Below are 23,664 nucleotides of genomic sequence, written 5' to 3' on the forward strand. Positions count from 1 at the left end.
TAGTTGCATGATACCAGTCGTAATATCTCCTCTTCCATTTCTGATTTTATTTATTTGAGTCCTCACACTTTTTTCTTAGTCTACCTAAATAAACACTTACCAATTTTGTTTTTTGTTTCAAAGAACCAACTCTTAGTTTAATTGATCTTTTCTATGCTCTTTTAAGTCTTTATTTCTGCTCTAATCTTTGTTATTTCCTTCCTTCTACTAACTTTGGGCTTTGTTGTTTTTGTAGTGCCTTGAGTTGTAAAGTGAGGTTGTTTATGTGAAATTTTTCTTGTTTCTTGAGGTGGCATTTATTGCTATGAACTTTCCTCTTAGAGCTGCTTTTGCTGTAACCCATAAATTTTGGTATGTTACATTTCCATTCTTTTTAAGGCATTTTTTAATTTCGTTTTTGATTTCTTCTTTGACCCATTGGTTGTTTATTAGCATATTGTTTTATCTCCACATATTTGTGAATTTTCCAGTTTTCCTCAAGTAATTAATTTCTAGTTTCATACCATTGGTATGATTTCAATCCTCTTAAGAATCTTAAGACTTGTTTTGTGACCTAACATGTGATCTGTTTTGGAAAATGTTCTATGTGCACTTGAGAAGGAAGTGGATTCTGTTGCATTTGGATGGTATGTTTTGTAGATATCTGTTAATTTCATCTGTTCTAACATGTCATTTAAGGCTGATGTTTCTTTATTGATTTTTGTAAGCAGGCTATTAAAGTTCTCTATTGTATTTACAAATGTTACAGCTTTTTCTTGGATTGGCTCCTTTATCACTATGTAACACCTTTTTTGTCTCTTATTACAGTCTTTGTTTTAAGGTTTATTTTGTCTGATAAAAGTATAGATATTCCAGCTTTCTTTTGGTTTCCATTTGCATGGAATATCTTTTTTATCCCTTCACTTTTTACCTGTGTAGGTCCTTACAGCTAAAGTGTGTCTCTTGTAGGCAGCATATGGATGAGTCAACTTGTGTCTGTAACAGTCTATTTTAAGTTGATAGCAACTTAAGTTTGTTATCATTCATTGTAATATCATAATATTATGATATATAATTATTATTATATTAGATAAGTGCAGCAGAATGGAGAAACAAGAACTTGTTCATAATGTTATTCAGATTCAGTAAATACTTACTGACAATCTACTATGTGTTAGAAACTATGCTAGCCAGTTTACACAGGTATTAGCCACACAGGAACACCGAGGAGAGGTATTTTCAAGTCTATTTTATACACACAGGCACTGAAGTTTAGAGGTTAAGTAACTTGCCCAGATTCACACCATTAATAGTGTAGAACTGGTATAAAAACTCAAGTCTTTTTTTTTTTTCTTTTTCTTTTTGTGGTACGCAGGCCTCTCACTGTTGGGGTCTCTCCCATTGCGGAGCACAGGCTCCGGACGCGCAAGCTCAGTGGCCATGGCTCACAGGCCCAGCCGCTCCGCGGCATGTGGGATCTTCCTGGACCGGGGCACGAACCCATGTCCCCTGCATCGGCAGGCGGACTCTCAGCCACTGTGCCACCAGGGAAGCCCCAAAACCTCAAGTCTTAATTTGAAACACAGTGCTCTTCTATTGTGTCTTCTTCAGTGCTATCTTTAGAGGCTATCTATGAAAAATTTTAAATAAAACATTATTTTGAAAGAAGGGAAGATTTGTGCAGTACTTTCTTTGTTTTGAATGGCAAGAAAAGTATGGTAGCAATTGCTAATTTCTGTCTGTAACTGTTTGAAATAGTGAATGTGTCTGTAGTTTTCATATGTGTAGCAAGTTTGAAACGTTCATGAAGTAATTTTATCAATTGTGTCCAAAATGAAGCATTTGTAATTTACTCTCAGATTGTCACCTGAATGCTCGCCTGTTTATTATTTATGTTTATTCAAAGTTTACTTTTTAGGTAGGGGTATATCAACATTCTTAATCTTTGTCAAATCCATTGGCAGGCACTTTTATAGTATGTTTGGTCAGTTGCTTAGGGGACAAAACCAAACAGCATATTGGTTGTGTTATGTTGGGCTTTGTGGTTTTACAGTTTAGGAAGTCCAGTCCTTGTTCGATAGCATGCAACCATTTACGTTCTAAAATTTTTCCTCCTATATGTAACCAGTGGTTTAAAAAAGTATTTGGAGGAGACTAAAGAAATTTAATTCCCAGAACAAGGAAATAATGCCATAATCTAATCAATCTGAATTCCTTTGTTTCCACAACAATTAAACATGTAAAAATTATCTTTAGAGAAAAAGAATTTATTTGTGTGTGGTTTTGAGTAAAGAATGTGGGCTTTAGAGTCAGATAGATCCAGGTTGAAATCTGGGCTCCGCTATTCATTTGTAAAATGAAGATAATAATACCTCATTTGCAGGGCTGTTTTAAGGACTACAGAATAAAATAAATATATGTGTATGCCCAGTGCCAGATACAAAGCAGATGGCTATTATTATTTCTTAGTACTTCCAACTCAATCCCTAACCATATAAAATGGGTGGATTTTGAGAATGTTCAATTGCTTTTTTTAAAAAATATTTATTTATTTATTTATTTATTTTTGGCTGCACTGGGTCTTTGTTGCTGCATGTGGGCTTTCTCTAGTTGTGGTGAGTGGGGGCTACTCCTCGTTGTGGTGCGCGGGCTTCTCATTGCAGTGGCTTCTCTTGTTGCAGAGCACAGGCTGTAGGAGCACGGGCTTCAGTAGTTGTGTCACATGGGCTCAGTAGTTGTGACTTTTGGGCTCTAGAGCACAGGCTCAGTAGTTGTGGCGCACGGGCTTAGTTGCTCCACAGCCTGTGGGATCTTCCTGGACTAAGGCTCGAACCCGTGTCCCCTGCATTGGCAGGCGGATTCTTAACCACTGTGCCACCAGGGAAGTCCGAGAAGGTTCAATTGTTAAGACTAAAAATTAAAGAATTTAGGATTGGACCTCTGATTTGAATGTGGTAGTTTACAATCACATTATTCCATCCTCTTCCCAGAAATTATCCAAAACCAGAAGGTGAAAGAGAAAACTGCAAAGAACCATTTTTGGTGAAACTAGGAGACTACTAAAACCCCAGATACCCCCCAAAATGAATTTCTACCCAAAACTATGGACACTGTACAGTAGGATGTGGAAATGGAACAGAATGGAGACAGGATGCAGCCGATGCTCTAGAAGAGGACCATTTTTGAAGAAGGGGGACACATACTGAGGTGCAATGCTTTACCTCCATTTTTATAACAGCGCACATGGGGTGAACCAGCAGATAGCAAGGGCTTTCTCAGACCCTTTGGTTTGGTTTGGTTCTCAGCAGTGAAGATGGGTTAATCATAAGAAAATACAGGGAATAGTTCAGCAAACAGGCAGTTTCTGTTGCAGTGGAGAAAAGAATGCTGAGTTAAGAAAACGGCCACAGCTGCCATGTCCATTGGCTGAGGAAACGTAAAGAGCAAATAAATATACAAACAAAATCCTTTATCAGGAGAGAAAGTGCTACTATCCTGGAACATGTCCCTGGTTCCTTCCCCACGTGAATCTCCAGCAAACAGCTGGTACAGAAAAAAAGTACCAGTGTTACTACTATGATACAAAAAAAAACCAGCCCAAGATTTTTTTATAAAGAAAATCACAAGGAACATATGAGGAAGTGAAGAGGAAAACCAAAAGCTAGGTAAGGAAAGATCATGAGAAAACAAAACCAAACAAAACAATGTAGCCATGAAAGAGACAAAAATTGTTCCTGAACATTGTGCCATAAATTTAAAAATAAAGCAAAACAAAACCTTAAGGAAATAAATGTCTCTCTGTAGGGTTAGTGCTACTGAAAAATACAAGAACTCAGAAAAGAGATGGTAGGTGAATAGTGAGGAGGCTCAAGAAAGAAATAGAAGAGTGAAATAAAACCATCACAGAAATAAAGGTAAAGTTGGCGGGAAAATAAGAAATAATACTGCTGAAACATAGCAAAAATCTAGAGGATGGATGTGAGAAAAGTGAGCAAGAGGAAACAAATATAAAAAGAGTTCAAAAAGATTAGAGATAAAATGGTAGCTATAGAATACAGGCAAAGGAAGTCAATCATGCATATTACTGGAGTTGCTAATAAATAAAACAGAAATTATGTGACAAAATAAAAGATATAAATTAAATGAACTTCCATAAATTAAAAAAGACTTGCATTTGCATGTTAAAAAACATATCAAGCCCAATGGAAGTTGCCCCAGAGCCATCCATGTAAAAACATCCACATTAAATTGCTTAACATTGAAGATAGTGAAAGAATCCTTTGGGTGGCCAAGAAAAAAGTCACTTGTAGAAGGAAAAGATTAATGTGACCTTAAGCTGTTCTATAACACGTTCAGTGCTAGAGAGTGGAGCAACATCTACAGAATCTTCAGATAAAGAGTGTGACTCAAGAATTTTATAGCCAGCCAAAATGTTGTTAAAGTACAAAAACAATAGTAAACAATTTTGAACATGCGCAACTCAGGGAAGATTGTTCCCATGAAATGCCTTCAGGAATTTTTAAGATGTCTGAAAAAACTACAGCAAAAGTACTAGCCAGGAGCACTAGATCCACGTAACTCTTTAACAGTAGAGCAAATATGGGGATTAGAGCAACAAAATAGACTATAATGTTAGTTGTGCTGACCGTAGAAATAATAAACCTTACAAAAGTGGGACGGTAGAGGGAAAGAGAATGGCAGGTAAAATAAGTACGTTTATTTCAAATGCAAATTAAAAGCAAGCTAGGGTCATGATCTGGACGATATAAGGCAAGTTTTACTTTAAGTCAAATTAACCTAAAATGAAATAAAAAGAGCACTCTATAATGTTAAACAAGGTAAAATAATACTTTATAAAGGGTTGAAGCATTCATAGTGAAGATATAACAGTGTAATATATCTTCGTACCATTCATAAAACAAAGTAATGTTAAGGGAAGAAATATAAGTAATTTAGAATGAGGAACCTTGATTTTCTTCCATAGTTCATGACAGACCAAGTGGCCCAAACCATGTAAATCTATAAGACCTAGTTAATATAATTAATAAGATGGATCTAATTGATGTATAAAACTATGTTTCCTTAAAACAGAGAATATGTCTTCTTCCCAAGTGAGCATGGAATGTTAACAAAAATGAAACATTTGCAGTACTACAAGGAAAATTGCACTAATAATAATACAATAACACTAGAAATTAATAAGAGAATAAAATTTAAAACAATTCATCAAATTAGAAAATCTTTCTCTCAAAATCATGTCAAAAAGGAAATCCAAACTAAAATTGTTAAAATATAGAAAATAAGTATAATAAAAATACAGCCTATCAGTATCTATGATATGTAGATAAATAACTCCCAGAAGAAAAAGTATACATTTGCTACTTTCAGTAGTAAGTTAGGAAGCTGGAAGAAAACAACAAAATCAGTCTATGCAAAGCAAAATGATATAATTAAAAAACATAAAAGCAGAAATAAATGAATTAGGTAAGAGATTAATAGAAGTACATTTTCTTTGGGAAAACTGAAATATTAGCTAATGAAATTACAAAAAATGTAGAGGGCAAAAATACATAATGTAAGAAAGGGTAATAGGGAAAATACCTCAAAATGCAGCAAATTTAAGCCTTAAGAGATTTTGTTTTCTAAACTCTAGATGAGTAATTTGAAAAACTGCATAAAGTGGTTAAATTATCTCAAGAGAGATAATTTACTAAAATACTCCAAAATATGTAGAAAATAAAGACAGACATATTAAGTTGGGGGGGGTGAGGAGGGTGGAGAAATATATAGTACCCCCATCAACAAAAGCACTAGATCCTGATGATTTCACAAGGGAATTCTACCAAACCCTTTAAAACCTAATGTCAGTGATATTTAAACTATTTCAGGGAACAGGAAAAGGAAATTTATCAATTTTTAAAATAATATGAGCATGATACTAACATCAAAATTTAATAAAGGTTACAATTAAAAGAAAACTTTACATCATTCGTATTCATGCAAATAACTACACAAAAATTCTAAATAAAATGTTAACAGAATCTAGCGCACATTAAAAGAATAAAACATCTTGATTAAGGGGGTTTATTTCAGGGATATAATAATGGTTCAATAAAAGGAAATCTATTAACATTACATTTAAGGAGAAAAGCACATGATTATCTTCATACACATGAAAAAGCAACAGAATTTAATGTTTATAATTAACACCAAAAAGAAAAAATCTCTAATGTAATTGTGACTAGATAATATTTTCTTAATATGATAACATATGTATATTTTAATCCCAAATCCAGCATCGTAGTTAATGTGGAAAGACTAGAAGTATTCTTGCTAATTTTAGAACCGGACAATGATGTTCATTATCACAACTATTATTTAACATTGTTCTGGAGTACTAACCAATTCAATTAGAGAAAGAAATTAGAGATATAAAAATAGAAAATCATTTGCAGCTTATATGATTGTATACCTGGAAAACTAAAAGAATCAACTGAAAATTCTTACAAAGAATAAAAAAAGATCTAAACAGTGGTAAAAAAATAAATTAATATACAAAATCAGTAGCTTTTCGATATGCAAAGTTACAGACATCTAGAAGACGTAATGGAAGGAAGACCCCTGATTTTCGACATCAAAAAGTATGCATGAAATAGCAATAAACTTAACAAGAAATATGCAAACTTCTATATGGAAAAAACCCTATAAAAAGCTTCTAATATTCCCGAAAGAATACTTTAATAATTGGAATAATACACCATGGAAAATCTCAGCATCTTGTCAGTTTCTCCTAATTCATTCTATAAATTTATGTGACATACACAAAAATACCTACAGGATGTTTTTGGACCTAGATAGGCTGATCTTAAATTGTTATAGAAAATATATAAGCACCAATAGCTAGAAAAATTCAGCAAAAGGAGAGTGATGATGTGGAAATTAGCCCCACCTGAGATTAAAACATATGCCTCAGTTTTTAAGACAATTTGGTTCTGGGCATGATGCAAAAGATTAATGGAAAAAAATGTAGAATACATACATGAATTGTAGTGGCATGTAATATCAGTAGGGAAAAATTGATTTTTCAATAAATAATGATGAGCCAACAGGGTAGCCATCTGGAAGAGAAGTGGATCCATACTTCATAGCTTACACCAGCAGAAACTTCAAATGGACCATAGATGTAAATCTAAAACATAAACCTTAAAAGGACTAGAAGACATCATGGGAGAACTCTGTATAACTTCAGCATGAAGAAAGTTTTCCCAACTATGATAAAAACCAAGAACCATAGGGAAAAGAGTAATAAATTTTATTACCACATAAAAGAAAACTATTTCTACATGACCAAAATTGCCACAAGAGACATCAAGGTAGAAAAAACTTTTCGCAACTCATGTCACAGACAAAACCTCATTTACTTCATATAAACACCTTTCACAGATTGACACAAAAAGAGCAACAGCCCAGTATGAAAAATGGACAGGGCTTCCCTGGTGGCGCAGTGGTTGGGAGTCCGCCTGCCGATGCAGGGGACACGGGTTTGTGCCCCCGGTCCGGGAAGATCCCACATGCTGCGGAGCGGCTGGGCCCGTGAGCCATGGCCGCTGAGCCTGTGCGTCTGGAGCCTGTGCTCCGCAATGGGAGAGGCCACAACAGTGAGAGGCCTGCGGACTGCAAAAAAAAAAAAAATGGACAAAGATTATGGACATTCGTTTTGCACAAAGGAAATGAAAGAGGTCTTCCTTGATGCTGTACTATTAAGTAGCCCCTCTGCCCATTATTTGTCCCATAGCCTGCTTATTTCCATCACAACACTTATTCCAACCTGTTGCTATTTTTTTCCCTCTTTGCTCGTTTACTTGTTTTATTGTCCATTTTCTCTCTCATACTATGAAATCCACGGGGAAGGAGATCACGTCTGTGTCCTCCACAGTTGGATCCCTTGCACTAAGAACAGTGCACTTCACAATTCTGTTCTATGCTAGTCTGTTGTATTCCATCTCAGAAATACGCCTTCTAAACCTTCTTCCTTATGACCTGTGCCAAGGATATTCAGCTTTTTTACAGTAAACTCGATAGGTGAGTTGAGATTTACAGAATTAAAACATCACAAATTCACAAAGCAATTGGGCTACAATGTGAACTGTTTTATCAGGCTTCCGGTGGTCAGCTTCAGGCATGGGGTATGATTACCTAGTAGGGACTGAAAGATGATTTATTGAATTAAAAAGTGTTAGAAGAAGAGTGTTTGCCAGAAGAGAGCTTAAATTTTTGTCCATTTATTCTTTGGCAGAGTGTATGCTTTATTAATAACTTCTTTAGAGTCTTGAATTCAATTTCAATTTCTTTGAATTTTCTTTGCTTAATTCATCCACCTAACTATTGCTTTAATTATCATGATGAAATTCATAGGCACCATTAGAGATAATGTATGAATGACATCATTTCTATTAATGTTCACTATTTCTCTAATTTTTAGGATTAAATGCCATAGTTGTTTTAAGAGATTTTGTAATGCTTAGTATTTTTTTCTTAAATATTTTTCAGATAGCCATACTGTTTTTGATTTTCCAGATATCACACTTTTCATTTCCTTAATTATTACTTCTTGCCTCTTCTAAATTTGGTCATTTATGATCTGTTTCTATTGTGGGCATTTACTTATTATAAACACATGCATATATACATACATATGTTTATATTTTCTCTGTTTTGCAAATTAAATTATAGATTTCTGAAGATACTGCAATTTATAGTGACTTTTAAAGTAATACTTGTATATATTGTTCAAAATTGTTGTCTAAGTACTTCTGTAACTTTACCATCATCACACAGTGAAGGTCACTGTCCAAATGATGGAGATTCAAAATATCACAGTTGCTGTCATCAGAGCAGTTATAATCTAGCTATGGAGACTGAATATGGAGTTAAATGAATCTTGCTGTGTGGAAAATTATTCCAAACCTTAGTGTTGTAACATGACAAACAATTATTAAATCATACTTTTTGGGAGTCAGGAATCCCAGTAAAACATAGCTGGGTCCCCTGATTCAGGGTCTCCCAGAAGTCTACAATTAAGGCAATAACTGAGTCTGTGGTCATTGCATGGCTTGACTGGAGAAGGGCCACTTTGTTACTCACATGGCTGTTGTCAGGATTGAGTTACTTGCTGGCTGTTGGCCAGAGGATGCCCTCTGTCCCTGCCACGTGAACCTCTCCATAAGATAATAGGGAAACTCATATGGGTAATTTCCATCAGAGAGCAAGAGAGTACATGCAAGACAGAAGCCATAGTCTCTTTGCAACCTAATCCCAGTGGTGGGTGACATCCCATCACTTTTGCCCTGTTCTCTTCATTAGAAGCAAGTTATTAGGTTCAGCCCATTCTTAAGGAGAGGAGATTACACAAGGGTGTGAGTATCAGGTGGTGGGGGTCATTGGAGGCCATTTTAGAGGACATTTACCACATTGGGTAAATACTTAACAGTTGAGATACGTCATTAAAAGAATTCAGAGGAGTGACCTCTAAGGATTGAAACACTCAGGAATTTGTTCCGAAAAAGTTGGGACCTGAATTAAATCTTAAAGAAAAGTTTGATAAGGGAGAGAACAGTCTCTTATATAGAAAAAATATAAACAAAGGTGTAGAGGTGGACATTTTTCTATATTACTTTGGGAAGAGTGAATAGAAAATAGAACTTGACAGTAGTATTTTCTTATATTAATTAGCAACCCTAAATCAGATACCTGTTTTCTCTTTTTGATAAATGCTGTTCTTATCTCAATCCTGTTTGGGTATTCATATTTTTAAGTATCAGAGAAGTGGAAATTAAAGATCAAACATATTTTTGAAATGCTTGATCATGTAACTTCAGATTCTGAGATCTGATTTAATGACAAGTATGAGAAATGTTGTTTTGTTATCTCCAAAGGCCAGCAAGAGTTTTATTTGTCTAAAAGTTTGACATTTTTTATCTGATGCAAGGTAAAAATAAGAAGATTTTTTTTTAGGAGGCATGGCTTGATAAGAATATACCTTACTTAAAAAAAACAACAATACACCTTACATAACTAATGCGATTTGAGTTGGAAATTCAAATTCATTAAATCATCTTAAGCAGTGCTAAGCACAAGAAAAGTATTATGTTTTTCTAAACTCCAAGACTGAATTTGTTCCTTATATTATGGTAGACTTTTATATAAGCAATCATAGTACATAGCATAATGTATTTTACATTGTCATGAAAGTTACTGGCGGTAGCAGCAGTAGCAATAGCAGAGTTAGCATGTTTCATCCATTCCAAGCATTGCATCATGCATGCTATCCTGATTAAACTCTCACGACACCCCAGTGGCGTAGCTATGATTATTTTCCCCACTTTATAGATGGGGAAACTGAAAGTCATTGAGATTTAGGAACTGGATAAAAATTAAAAACAAAACCAAAAAACTATTATGTGGCAGAGCCTTGCTTCTAACCCAAGTAGTTTTGATTCCAGTGCCTGAGCTCTTAAGAAAGACCACCGACTGACTCTCAGGTCAAACATTTAGTAAATGAGGGCCATGTGAGTGGACAGTTTCCCAAATCCAATGTCACTTTTCTTCTAGACTATGTAGATTTTCTAGTGGTGTCTGGATCAGCACCCATCTAAGCACTATTATTAATCAGTTTGGTTGGGAATTTCACTTGGCCAAACCTCCCTCTCAGTGTCTCTGCTAATTTTTATTAATGGATGTCTGTAAAACATATTAATTATTTTGGTTTGAGGAATGTAGTACAAAAAGGAAACAACTCCTGCCTTTTGCAGTTCAAGTTTTAAAGAGAAGGCTTGATATAATTGGTTAATAGGAATGTTCTTCAGAGTAAAATAGGGAAGCATGGGAGCTTGGAGCAGAGGTATTGAAACCCTGAATGGTAAGAAAGGACTGATCACTGTGATACAAGAGAAATGCCACAGTGTGTCTCTTGTTCTTGATTTGGATATGTGCCACAGCCTCTTAGTATCTATGGGGACATCCCTCTCCTTGCTAACGCAGTAGTGCGCTGGTGATGTGGGAGGAGAAGTGAGATGGCTCCTATGTAGATGCTTTCCTCTTACCAGGTATGGGTACGATGCACGGGTTTGCCTTGAGTTGAAAATGCCTTTGGAGTCTATTCACAATGGCACATAGTAAATTAACTTCATTACCTTAGACTATAGTAACTTCCAAATCTGGGATGCTTTTAGTTACCAACTAAGATGAATACTCTGAACGTCTTCCCAGTAGGAGTGGTATTTAAATTTAAAATGCATATTCACAGTGATGATTTGGTTTCATGTTCAATATTTACAATTATACTGGGTATTTCCTATTTTCCATATTTTTTCTATGAAGAGAAAAAAGCAAAACAGAAGACACGTGTATATGAACACACGTCATTGCAAGAGTGCGTAGAGAAAAAAGTCAGTAATAAGCAGAAGAGAAACAAAATGTGGCTGTGATTGAGCTTCCGTGTTACAAGTGTGGAGAGTGTTTTATTTCATCCAATCAAAAGAAATTCTTTGTATATTCAATAAAGACTAACTAACAGTAGGAAGATGACATTGTCAAGAGTTGGGCATTTGAAAGAAAGCTGGAAGCTGGAAGTGAGAAGATTAGAAAAGAATACCATATCCAGACAATGACTATTCTGGTTAGATTCTAAACAGTTAAAATATTTTGCCTCACAACATTAACAGATAATGTCTCAAATCAATGCTTTTCTTGTTATGTTGCCCGATGCTGAAAAATATTTTTGCCTCTTTTCTCCAGTGACCAATTTAAACTAATTAAGAACCACAGTCAGCCAGAATTTATGAACAAAACCTCATACTTGTCTGTGATCAAGTGAAATTCTTCTCTTTCTCCTTAAATTACAAGTACAAATAATTTGAAAAATTTGAAGAAAGAAAAAAGTAATCATCACTCCACTTATTCCAAGAATCAATTTTTACTGTGGTGTGACCTTTCAGAATTTGTTTTTATGCATATGCGTCTTTGTAGATGGTTGCAGTCAAGGTACCTATAATTCTATGTTTTGCTTTTTAATGTTGTAAGATGAACATTCACTTGTGTTTCTACATGGAACAGTAGTTTAATTGCTGCCTAATATTATTTAGAGAATCATGTTTATAATCATTTCTCTATTTTGGCATTATTGATATCCTAGTAATATCAGTATCTATTTTCAGCGGATTATAACAAAGTGGGAAATGACTTTATCACAAGATACTTTAAGACTTATCATACTTATAATCATATCATACACATAACTACAGTGAATTTCACAAAAGTTACAGCCACTTATAATCTTAACAACCGTACCAGTATTGCAGGTTTACTATGATACTGGTTTGAGTGAAAATATTCAACAAAATCATTTTCTTTCTTACAAGATACTTCAAATTTGCTGCAGTTCACTCTCTTTTGCTATAACTAAATATGAGTGTTTGTTTCTGGTCTTTTTTTTTTGTTATCCTTCTTTTAATGAATTTTCCTTTCATTTAGTGATTGGTACTTTATTATTTTTTTTGTAAAAATTTGATCTCTTCAGATAGTATAGATTTTAATTTATTTTAATTGATGACATAAATGTTGGCAAATCTGGCTTTATATCTTTTTTAGATTTTAATTTTTACTTGATTTTTATATATTCATATCTGTCAGTTTTTCCCCTTGTGATTTCTTCTATTACTTTGAAAAGGAGAATGTTATTTTTCTATATATATCTGATATATATTCTAATTTATATTCAGTTGAAATAATTACAATGGTTATATTGAACCATTTAACCCTTTGGAGCTTATTTTTACTAGATACTGTAAAATATGAATTAGAGATAAATATTTTTAAAATAAATAATCTTACTTTATGCATCTTGTCTTCAGATACTAGTTTGTATATAATTATTAATTCTTTTCTACTTATTACATATTTATTTGTATGTCAACACTTCTATCCTCTTAGTTATTCATGCTTAAGATATCCTGTTTGTAGTTTTTTTGGCCAGTTTTCATTGATATGATTGCCCATGTGCTGTTCAGAATAAAGTTGCTAAGTATTCTAAAACATAAGCAAAAAAATATTCTTTTTGAGATTTTTAATGTATTAAATCCATAAATTAACTGGGCAGAATAACATTTTAATATTTAGCTTTCTTTTATGTAACCGTGGTCTTTTTTCATTTAAAAAATCCTTTATGTTTTTCAATAAGGAGTACTATTTAATTCAATGTCATGATAAACCTGGAACATTCATCCTGTTGCTGGGATTATAAATGAATGGTTCCTCTTTCAACCTACCCAAATCTGGCTTGTGTGTCTCTTCTGGAAAGCTGGAGGCACCATCTGGTATCAGCCGTGAAATACAAATTGTATAATTTGGGTAAATCTACATAATAGTCAAATGCTCTGATATTTGCATCTAATATTGACATTGCACAAAATAAAGATGGATGGTAAAATTCGCTCAGTGGTTTAAGCTAGGCTACAGAGGGTTGCAAGGAGAAGATCCTCCTGGCATGGCACCTGCGAAGGGAGCGCCCCTGGGTAGCAGGATACCTGTGGTTCAAGTGCAGACCCACACTGGCCCCTCTGGTCCCTGAGGTCCCACCTAGGGATGAAGGCTGTCAGATTCCCCCTCCTGCCATTGGGACCCAAGCACTGTGCTCAAGCTGGAAGCAGGGTCTGGCCCCATTGCCTCAACTCTTGGCAGACAGATGACCCCCAGAGATCTTTAAACCTTGGTGCTGGGAGGTGCCTGGCATATGGATTGGGAGTTCATTAAAAGGCTTGTCCTAGCTGAGAGGCTAAGACTTGGCCTCTAACCTTGGCCAGCACTTGAGTGCCCTCACCCTAACCCTCCCAATCCTCACATCCAGGTCCTCACTGGGGCAGATGGCAGAAGCAGGGACTGGGGTGCTGGGTATGGCTGGGGGCATATGAGGGTGGGTGAACAGGTGGCTGAGAACCTGTCCCCAGAAGGTGATAGGGGCAGGACCATGTATGAGATGAGGCTAAAAACTTGGAGTACATGTTAACATCTTCCCATTGAAATTTGCTTTACGAAACATAAATTCAGACATAAAATTATTTCAAGACAGTGACTACAAAGCATTAAACCCCAAAGCAGGGGTTCTTTTGAGAGTAGGGCCTGGTACAACTGGTCACAAGTCCATTCAGCCACCTCTTTGTTTATAAGGTACACCCAGATACTTCTGACTCTCTTACACTCAAGACCCCACTCTTTAAATGTATTTGCTTTCTCCTGCCTATTTGAACCAAGCTTAAGGATAGAGTGCCTGTTTGTTGAATGAATGAATGAATGCAAGTATTTAGGGAAAAGCATACACATATTATAACATATATACAGACACATGAAAATCATCTATATTTTGCCATGCCTCTGATTCTCATTGTTTGCAAATAAAGTGTTTACTTCGTAAATATGGTTTTGGACCACTGAATTGTATTTTCCCTGAAAACACGATCAAAGGACTGCATGTATTTGTTTAGTTGTGGAAACAATCAGGGCTGAAGTTAAGTGTGTTTTCCTAACATGTGGAAATTTCAGCAATATTAATGATTCTTTTCTAAGGATTTTCAAGCATATTATTTTCTTTTTCAAAAACATTTTACTGCTCCTTTTATAGTTTTTCTTTTCTTTATCCCCCCCAATGTTTACTTTTATTTGGAAGACTATTAATGCTAAAGAATTGTCTAAGAGAACAATTAAAACTTTGAAATGAATTCTAATATTTTTCATTTTAAAGTTTTAAACACAGTCTCCTATAAGAATATCATATCTAAATTTAAAAATGTTCTGGAAAATAGTATTAATTTTCTTCTTGTTTGCTTTCAGAGTATCTTGATCACATTGGAAAGCTTGTTAGTTAAGTTTGATTAAATAGCATGACTTAAAATATTACATGTTTTATTATCTGAGTATACCTTGTCAATGCTTGGATATATTTTGATGTTAAAATGCCATTTTAGTGTTTGGTGTTAGGTAGTGTTCTAATTTCATTCTTCTACATGTAGCTGTCCAGTTTTCCCAGCACCACTTATTGAAGAGGCTGTCTTTTGTCCATTGTATGTTCTTGCCTCCTTTGTCGTAAATTAGGTGCCCATATGTGCAGGGGTTTATCTCTGGGCAGTGTATGCTGTACCACTGATCTGTATTTCTGTTTTTGTGCCAGTACCATACTGTCTTGATTACTGTAGCTTTGTGGTAAAGTTTGAAGTCTGGGAGTCTAATTCCTCCAACTCCGTTTTTCTTTCTCAAGATTGCTGTGGCTATTTGGGGTCTTTTGTGTTTCCATATGAATTGTAAGATTTTTTGTTCTAATTCTGTGAAGAATGCCATTGATAGTTTGATAGGGATTGCATTGAATCTGTAGATTGCTTTGGGCAGTATAGTCATTTTCACAATATTGATTCTTCCAGTCCAAGAACGTGGTATATTTCTTCATCTGTTTATGTCATCTTTGATTTCTTTCATCAGTGTTTTATAGTTTTCTGAGTACAAGTCTTTCACCTCCTTAGGCAGGTTTACTCCTAGGTATTTTATTCTTTTTGTTGCAGTGGTGAATGGGAGTGTTTCCTTAATTTCTGATTTTTTGTTGTTGGTGTATAGGAATGTCAGATTTCCGTACTTTAATTTTGTATGCTGCAACCTTACCAGATTCATTGATTAGTTCTATTAGTTTTCTGGTGGCATCTTCAGGATTTTCTATGTATTGTATCATGGCACCTGCAAACGGTGACAGTTTTACTTCTTTTCCAATTTGTATTCCGTTTATTTCTTCTCTGATTGTCATGGCTAGGACTTACAAAACTATGTTGAGTAAGAGTGGCGAGAGTGGACATCCTTGTCTTGTTCCAGATCCTAGTGGAAGTGCTTTCAGTTTTTCACTGTTGAATATGATGCTTGCTGAGGGTTTGTCATTTATAGCCTTTATTATGTTGAGGTAGGTTCCCTTTATGCCCATTTTCTGGAGAGTTTTTATCATAAATGGTGTTGAATTTTGTCGAAAGCTTTTTATGCATCTATTGAGATGATCATATGGTTTTTATTCTTCAATTTGTTAATGTGGTGTATCACATTGATTGATTTGCTTATACTGAAGAATTCTTACATCCCTGGGATAAACCCCACTTGATCATGGTGTATGATCCTTTTAATGTGCTGTTGGATTCTGTTTGCTAGTGTTTTGCTCAGGATTTTTGCCTCTATGTTCATCAGTGATACTGTTCTATAATTTTCTTTTTTTGTGATATCTTTTTCTGGAGTTTATCTTAAACTCCAAATGAATTAAAGACTTAAATGTAAGATCAGACACTATAAAACTGTTAGAGGAAAACATAGGAAAAACACTCTTTGACATAAACCACAGCAAGATCATTTTTGACCCATCTCCTAGAGTAACAGAAATAAGAACAAAAATAAACAAATGGGACTTAATTAAACTTAAAAGCTTTTGCCCAGCAGAGGAAACCATAAAAAAGACAAAAAGACAACCCTCAGAATGGGAGAAAATATTTGCAAATGAAACAACAGACAAAGGATTAATCTCCAAAATATACAAACAGCTCATGGAGCTCAATATCAAAGAAACAAACAATCCAGTTAAAAAATGGGCGGAAGACCTATATAGACATTTCTCCAAAGAAGACATACAGATGGCCAAGAAACACATGAAAAGCTGCTCAACATCACTAAATATTAGAGAAATGCAAATCAAAACTACAATGAGGTTATCACCTCCTGCCTGTCAGAATGGCCATTATCAAAAACACTAGAAACAATAAATGCTGGAAAGGGTGTGGTGAAAAGGGAACCCTCTTGCAGTGTTGGTGGGAATGTAAATTGATACAACCACTATGGAAAACAGTATGGAGGTTCCTTAAAAAACTAAAAATAGAAATACCATATGACCCAGCAATCCCACTACTGGGCATATACCCTGAGAAAACCATAATTCAAAAATAGACATGCACCACTGTTTACAATAGCAAGGACATGGAACCAACCTAAATGTCCATCGACAGACGAATGGATAAAGAAGATGTGGCACATATATACAATGGAATATTAGTCATAAAAAGAAACGAAATTGAGTTATTTGTAGTGAGGTGGATGGACCTAGAGACTGCCACACAGAGTGAAGTAAGTCAGAAAGAGAAAAACAAATACCGTATGCTAATACATATATATGGAATCTAAAAAAAAAGAATGTACTGATGAAGCTAGTTGCAGGGCAGGAATAAAGAGGTAGACATAGAGAATGGAATTCTTGACATGGGGTGGGAGGGTGAAGCTGGGGCGAAGTGAGAGTAGCATCGACATATATACACTACCGAATGTAAAATAGTTGGCAGGTGGGAAGCAGCAGCAGAGCACAGGGAGATCGGCTCGGTGCTTCGCGATGACCTAGAGGGGTGGGATAGGGAGGATGGGAGGGGGAGGTTCAAGAAGGAGGGGATAAGGGGACATGTGTATGCATATGGCTGATTTGCTTTGTTTTGCAACAGAAACTAACACAGTATGGTGAAGCAGTTGTACTCCAATAAAGATGTATTTAAAAAAGAATTTGTTATCTTGGAGTTTTCATTTTCAGATCCGTGTAATCAGCAACATCATTGCTCAAAAAACAAAAAATGCCATTTTTAGTATTACAGGTGAAACTGAGCGTCTGAATTTTGTTGGCCATTAAAAATCCCACGGCTGTTGTTGTAAGAATGCTTGCTGGAGCCCTGGCCAAAGTCCAGTCTAAGCAATAACATCCTACTCAGTATACCTCACAGTCCTGTGAGGACTGTCAATTATTAAGGCATTCTTCTTTGCTTCCTCCTCTAAACAGCTGTGAAACATTACGGAATTCATGTTCATGACTTTTTCTATATCCTGTTCAGTCCAAGTGAAATGAGCCTTTCATTATACATATATTATCTGCAGTGTTGCTAAGTGCATACATTTAAGGTTATACAACTCACTGTTAAATGAATAATCTTTTTGGAAATTAAATCAGAATGCTATGTAATCAATATTAGATAACATGCTGTACATGAATTCATCTTTGACTCAGATTTTATAAAACACACCAAGTACATCACTTCATGTCAAAATAATCATTAAGGGCCTTTAAGTGGTCTTGAAAATTACCTGTTCTAATGTGAGTAGGCATGTACTCAATTAAATGAGGCCTGAAATATACTTGGCATTGGCTCAGCTCAAAGTCAGGAAACAGTTCTGTTTTTGTAGCTTAGATGCAAATCATTTAAAAATGGTGCTGGACAGCAACATTATAATTAAGTGAGGAGAGAGAAATCTGGAAAGAGTGTATTGTAGATTCAACTGAAAACAGTGAAAGTAAATATAGTTATGAATCTGATTTTCTGTACCATCCCAAGGCAAGAAACATAATTTATTAATTTTCATGTAAGCAATATTAATATTTTGAATATGTATATATTTATGTTAGCAACTTTGCACATAGAAAACATCATTGATTTGTGTAAAATTATTGACTAAGAGTGGAATTTTTACAAAGTGGAATGTGTTGAGATTCAGTTCATGGAAGGCGTTTTGAATAGGCCATATCACAGTGCCTGGAATTTCTTTGCTCTGACGTCACCCTCTGTATCCAGTGTTCTCTTCAAGTGCCATACCACATCTTCTCCTTGATACCTTCACTGTATATTTCCCTAGAGCTCAGAGGTCTTTCTCTGGACACTGAAGAAATTTGCTGTCCCTCTGTATCTATATCACTTGCGCTTCTCTGATGCTAGATTAAACTTTAATTTTTCATACCTTCCTGTTTTTTTAAGTTTTCAACTATATTTAAATTTCCATTATGGCAAGCCTTGTGATTTATATATTTCTTTTGTTCTTTTACAGTGCTTTGCAAATATTAATTTATAATGCAGCTTAGGGGTTTTCATTTTAACTTTTCACATATTTATGTATAACTATAAATATAAAGCCAAGAACTACATAATGTTTTTCAAAAAAGCAAGGAAATTGTGAACATTGTTATCAAATCATTCACAGACAGTCTTGAGACCCCAGCAAGCAGCAGTAAATATTCCTCTTATTATCAAGGAGCCACTTTGAGTAAAGAAAAACTATAAGGATCAGAAATCTGTTAGTAGAAAGGAAAAAGGAAGTGAACTGAATATCGATCTGGCCAAGTGAAGCAGTGAAAGAAAATATTACACTGTGAACTTCTTTCCACTATTTTCTCAAATTCAATCCAGCAACTCGGGTTAAGAGAACAATGGCTGAGATGCTGGAAATAAATCCAACCCATCTGATAAATCCCTAGGAAACAGGAAATAACACAATTAATGAGAAGAGGAAAGGCTTTTTTTAGTCTCAGACAGTTATTTTTTTAAATCAAATGTAGTCTTCTGAAGCGTGACATACTCCTTATACTTTTAATAACGTGTTACCTTAATGTTCTTTTGCTTTTTAAGATAAGCTGTATGTGGAAAATTGTATCTATTGATTATCTGCATCAAGAACTTGATTAAAGGGCTTCCCTGGTGGCGCAGTGGTTGAGAGTCCGCCTGCCGATGCAGGGGACACGGGTTCGTGCCCCGGTCCGGGAAGATCCCACATGCCGCGGAGCGGCTGGGCCCGTGAGCCATGGCCGCTGAGCCTGCGCGTCCGGAGCCTGTGCTCCGCAGCGGGAGAGGCCACAACAGGGAGAGGCCCACGTACCGCAAAAAAAAAAAAAAAAAAAAAAAAAAGAACTTGATTAAAGAGCAAAACATTTGGTTAAAAGAGTAAACTGAACAAACAACAACAAACTTTCTCAGTTGACTAGTCAGTGTCATCATGCTGATCATGTAGCATGGTCTTAGCTATAGCGTGGAGGCTCCATGGTGAAATGAAAAGAGCACAAAATAAAGGGTCTGAAGGCCTGGGCTTAACCTTTATTCTTTTTTTTCCCTTCTTCCCGTCTTCAAACGTTTACTGATAATCTATTATAGGTACACTGAGACAATTCATCCTCTTGAGCTGACAGTCAAGTGAGGGAGACAAAAAAGCAATGGCAGCCATAGTATTGTCTGGTAGATGCCATCATGTCACAGGCACACAGTATTGTGGTAGCCTTCAAAGGGACTGGTTGGCTTTGGCTTATCATCCAACCTTCAGTTTTTTGTATAATTGTATGCATTTTAACTTCTTCATGAGGTTGTTGTGAGGCTCAAAGGAAGCCACTATATGTTACAAAGTATTGTGAATTGTACTTGCAAATATCGATAGTTATAGGTAATAGTAATTTGATAAAATACAGGGCTGTCGTGAAAACTTGATATATAGAATTTAAAAAGAAGTTAGTTTTAATAAAGAACGTTCTTGTTTTCTCTAATATGAAATCCTAAATTTTCATTTCCTTTTTGAAATCCCCATGGTTCATTCTGAAAAACATTTTTTTCTATGTTAATTAGTACTCCCCCACTACCTTTTCCATACTTCTCTTTATGCATTTATTGTATTGTACTGTAATTACATATTAGTTTTATTTTCTCCACTAGATCCGTCAGGACTTTGAGGGCAGGGTTCATGTTTGGTCGTTCTTATGTTACCGGTGGCAACCATATATAGTCCATGATCAATGTGTGTTTGTTAAATAGATTAGAGAAGGAATTTTCTAGTGAGGTTTCTTTGTGTTTTTTTTGTGGCCTCTCCCGTTGTGGAGCACAGGCTCCGGACGTGCAGGCTCAGCGGCCGTGGCTCACGGGCCCAGCCGCTCCGCGGCATGTGGGATCTTCCCGGACCGGGGCACGAACCCGTGTCCCCTGCATCGGCAAGCGGACTCTCAACCACTGCGCCACCAGGGAAGCCCCTCTTTGTGTTTTTAATTATAATATCTTCTAGGCAAGAGAGATAATTTTCTTTGTTCTATTAAAGATAATATCCAGGCATGTGACAGTAAAGAATTCTAGATATTGTGTGCATGAATTAGGCACTCCGAACATGGCCTGTCTTGCCTATGGTCCAGAGGAAAGAAGGAAGTTAATAGTGATGTAATCATTGACAGAATGGAGATCTTGGAAAAGAGGAAATGTTAGTGAGGTGTGGAGGTTGCTCAGTGTAGAAAATATTTCTAGATATCTTAACCTCTTTCTTCACTACCAAAATCTTTCAGGGTCATCTTCTCTGAACCTCAAGTTTTCTTGTCTGTAGATAAGAGAATTGAACCAAATGATCTTTAATGCCCCATCTAGCTTGAGGATTCTGTTTGGAGATTGATGGTTGAATAACATATATTATCCCTGCATTCTGTTAAATGTTATTCACCTTCATTCTTCCCATGTCTTTATTATACAGACATCAAACAACATTAAAGCATATTGAAGAAAAGGCAAAACATTCAAGAAGATAGGACTTGAATCAGGCTTTATAGAATAAGAGGTGTATGGGCAGATGGCCATGGACATGGGGATGGCCATGGATGAGGAAGAGCAGTAGCTTCATGCTAAGGGGTGTGACGAAGTTGGAAGATTAGATAAATAGAAGAGAGGGCCTGAAATGCCTTGGAGGGTTCCCATTTAATTTTATAAGCAATAGAGGACCATGTTCAGGAAGGAAGAGAAGACAAAGTTGTACCTGTTGAATGTCATCAAAGGCTTGGCAGGGGATGAAACCAACGTGAGAAAAAAGGAAGAGAAGAGGAAATTGCTCATGACACAGCTGGCATAAGGCTCTGTTAAATGAAGAGAAAGACTGGAATGGACACAAGTCCTGAGAGGGAGGAGGGCTGATTTTGCCAAATGGTTATATCATTCAATTCAAAAGAGTTTGAAAAGATGCTTACACCTGGAGGGATGTGGCAGCTCAGTGGGCCTTTACCTCTCCTGAGTATTGCTCATAACTGATAGAAGTTTTACCTCAGCTGTCAAGTGTCATTTGCAAAAATGTACATTAATGAGCTTCAGGAGATATTTCCTATCTTTGTTGAAAACAGGTGGATATTTGAATCTCTCAATAACTAAATGAAGGCGAATCAGTCCTCCTATTTTAATAGCATCCCTCAGTCTCCACTATTGAAGAACAGACATATATCAGGGTTATTTTAAAAATTATTATTATAGGGAATGTTCTGGCATGTCTGTACTTTTTATTTTCATATACTTTTTTTTTTCATATACTTTTTTTCTAGTATTCTTTGTATTTCTTTCTACTTCTTGAGTTTTGAATTCTAGAATTACTTCAGTATTATACCATGTAGGAACATAGAAGCTTGGCTTGACAGTGCTGCTGACAATTTATATGTCAGGGTGTAACTGCCTAGCATATTCTTTGCTGTTTTGCATTCCTTTGCAAAGTATGCCTTTGTTTAATCTTGAGGGAGTGGGCTTCTCCGATTTTCCATATACTCAGGACATGACTTTTACACAGCCAGTGACTGTTCTGCTCTGTATAGAATGCAGATGTTTGCATTTTCACACAGTTTCTTCAATCGCCTCTGCATTCCTTTTGCATACTGCAAGGTGTCTAATCTATGGTGAAGGATGGTGACATTTTTTTCATGTAATTTCTAAGAAAAATTACATGCCTTTTGACAGGCATATCATGCTTCCTTTCCAATTTACCTCATTTATTTCTAAAATTCTAAAAGCCTGTTTTTATATCACATTTAGCATATTATAGAAGGCCTGGCTAATTAACTATTAGCCTTTGAAGTCGTAAAGTCCTTTTCTAGCAGTAAGCATTTGAAGCTAGATAATGTCTTGTAAAAACTAAATGTTAAGTATTTTTATAATTTTGTATTGTTATCTTCATTAGATAAAATAGAAAAATTTTCATCCACCCTGGGAATTTAAGGTGATATGTCTGTACACATGATACTTGGATGAATTTTAATACTATTACTTAAATATATGAATGTTTCCTGTGGGAAGTAATTGATACCTGTAAAGGCCAGTTTCTGCTTGTCTATTTTAAAGGTTGATTTTCTGTTTTTAGAAAATGGTCTTGGCACATTAAAATGTTTATTATAAACCTGCTGTATATATCTATATCTATATATTTATATCTGTCTCACTATCGTTCTATCAATCAATCAGTCAGTTTAACCCACACTGGTATCTGGGCTCTCTCTCTTCACCTGACTTAGATCTTGGTTTTCCAAGGAATGCAATGGTCCGCTCACCTGTTTCCACATGAAACAATGGTTTGTGCAGTACCTTAAGGCAGTTATGAGGGTGTCAGTGACCCCAAAGATAATTATGGTGGTCAAAGCCAGCTTAGGAGAATGGTGATAGTGATGGACAGCAATACCAGCCATGGTGAAGGAAGTGATAGGGACTGTTTTCTGAACTTTTAATATCCTCTTATCTGTGCTTCTATAAGTTCTTAAAGACCCTGTGGGATAGACAGGGAAGGGTCATTTGTTTTCTTTTTGTTTAGTATTAAATTTTTTATTTGCAGACAAATTTACAATTTATAGTTGAGAAAGAAGAATTAAAAGATGAATAAGTGATTCATTTAGACTTCAACAACAAAGTAGGTGCCCAATTAATATCACTGACTGGTGAGAGTAAAGAGAGACTGAAACTGGGGTCTCCTGACTCTTTGTCCTGTGACCTTTTTCACTATCTCTTTGCATTTTCTGAGGCTAAAAATCCACTTTTTAAGGTATGCATAATT

At 35.7% G+C, this 23,664-nt stretch overlaps 1 protein-coding gene across 1 annotated transcript in view; it reads left to right on the forward strand.

Moving 5' to 3' along the window:
- HMCN1 (hemicentin 1) overlaps positions 1 to 23,664 on the forward strand; it is a 503,492-nt gene that overhangs the window by 84,277 nt on the left and 395,551 nt on the right. The window lies entirely within an intron of this gene.

Source organism: Neophocaena asiaeorientalis, unplaced genomic scaffold, assembly GCF_003031525.2.
Source record: "Neophocaena asiaeorientalis asiaeorientalis breed wild unplaced genomic scaffold, Neophocaena_asiaeorientalis_V1.1 scaffold67, whole genome shotgun sequence".
Lineage (NCBI taxonomy): Eukaryota > Metazoa > Chordata > Mammalia > Artiodactyla > Phocoenidae > Neophocaena > Neophocaena asiaeorientalis.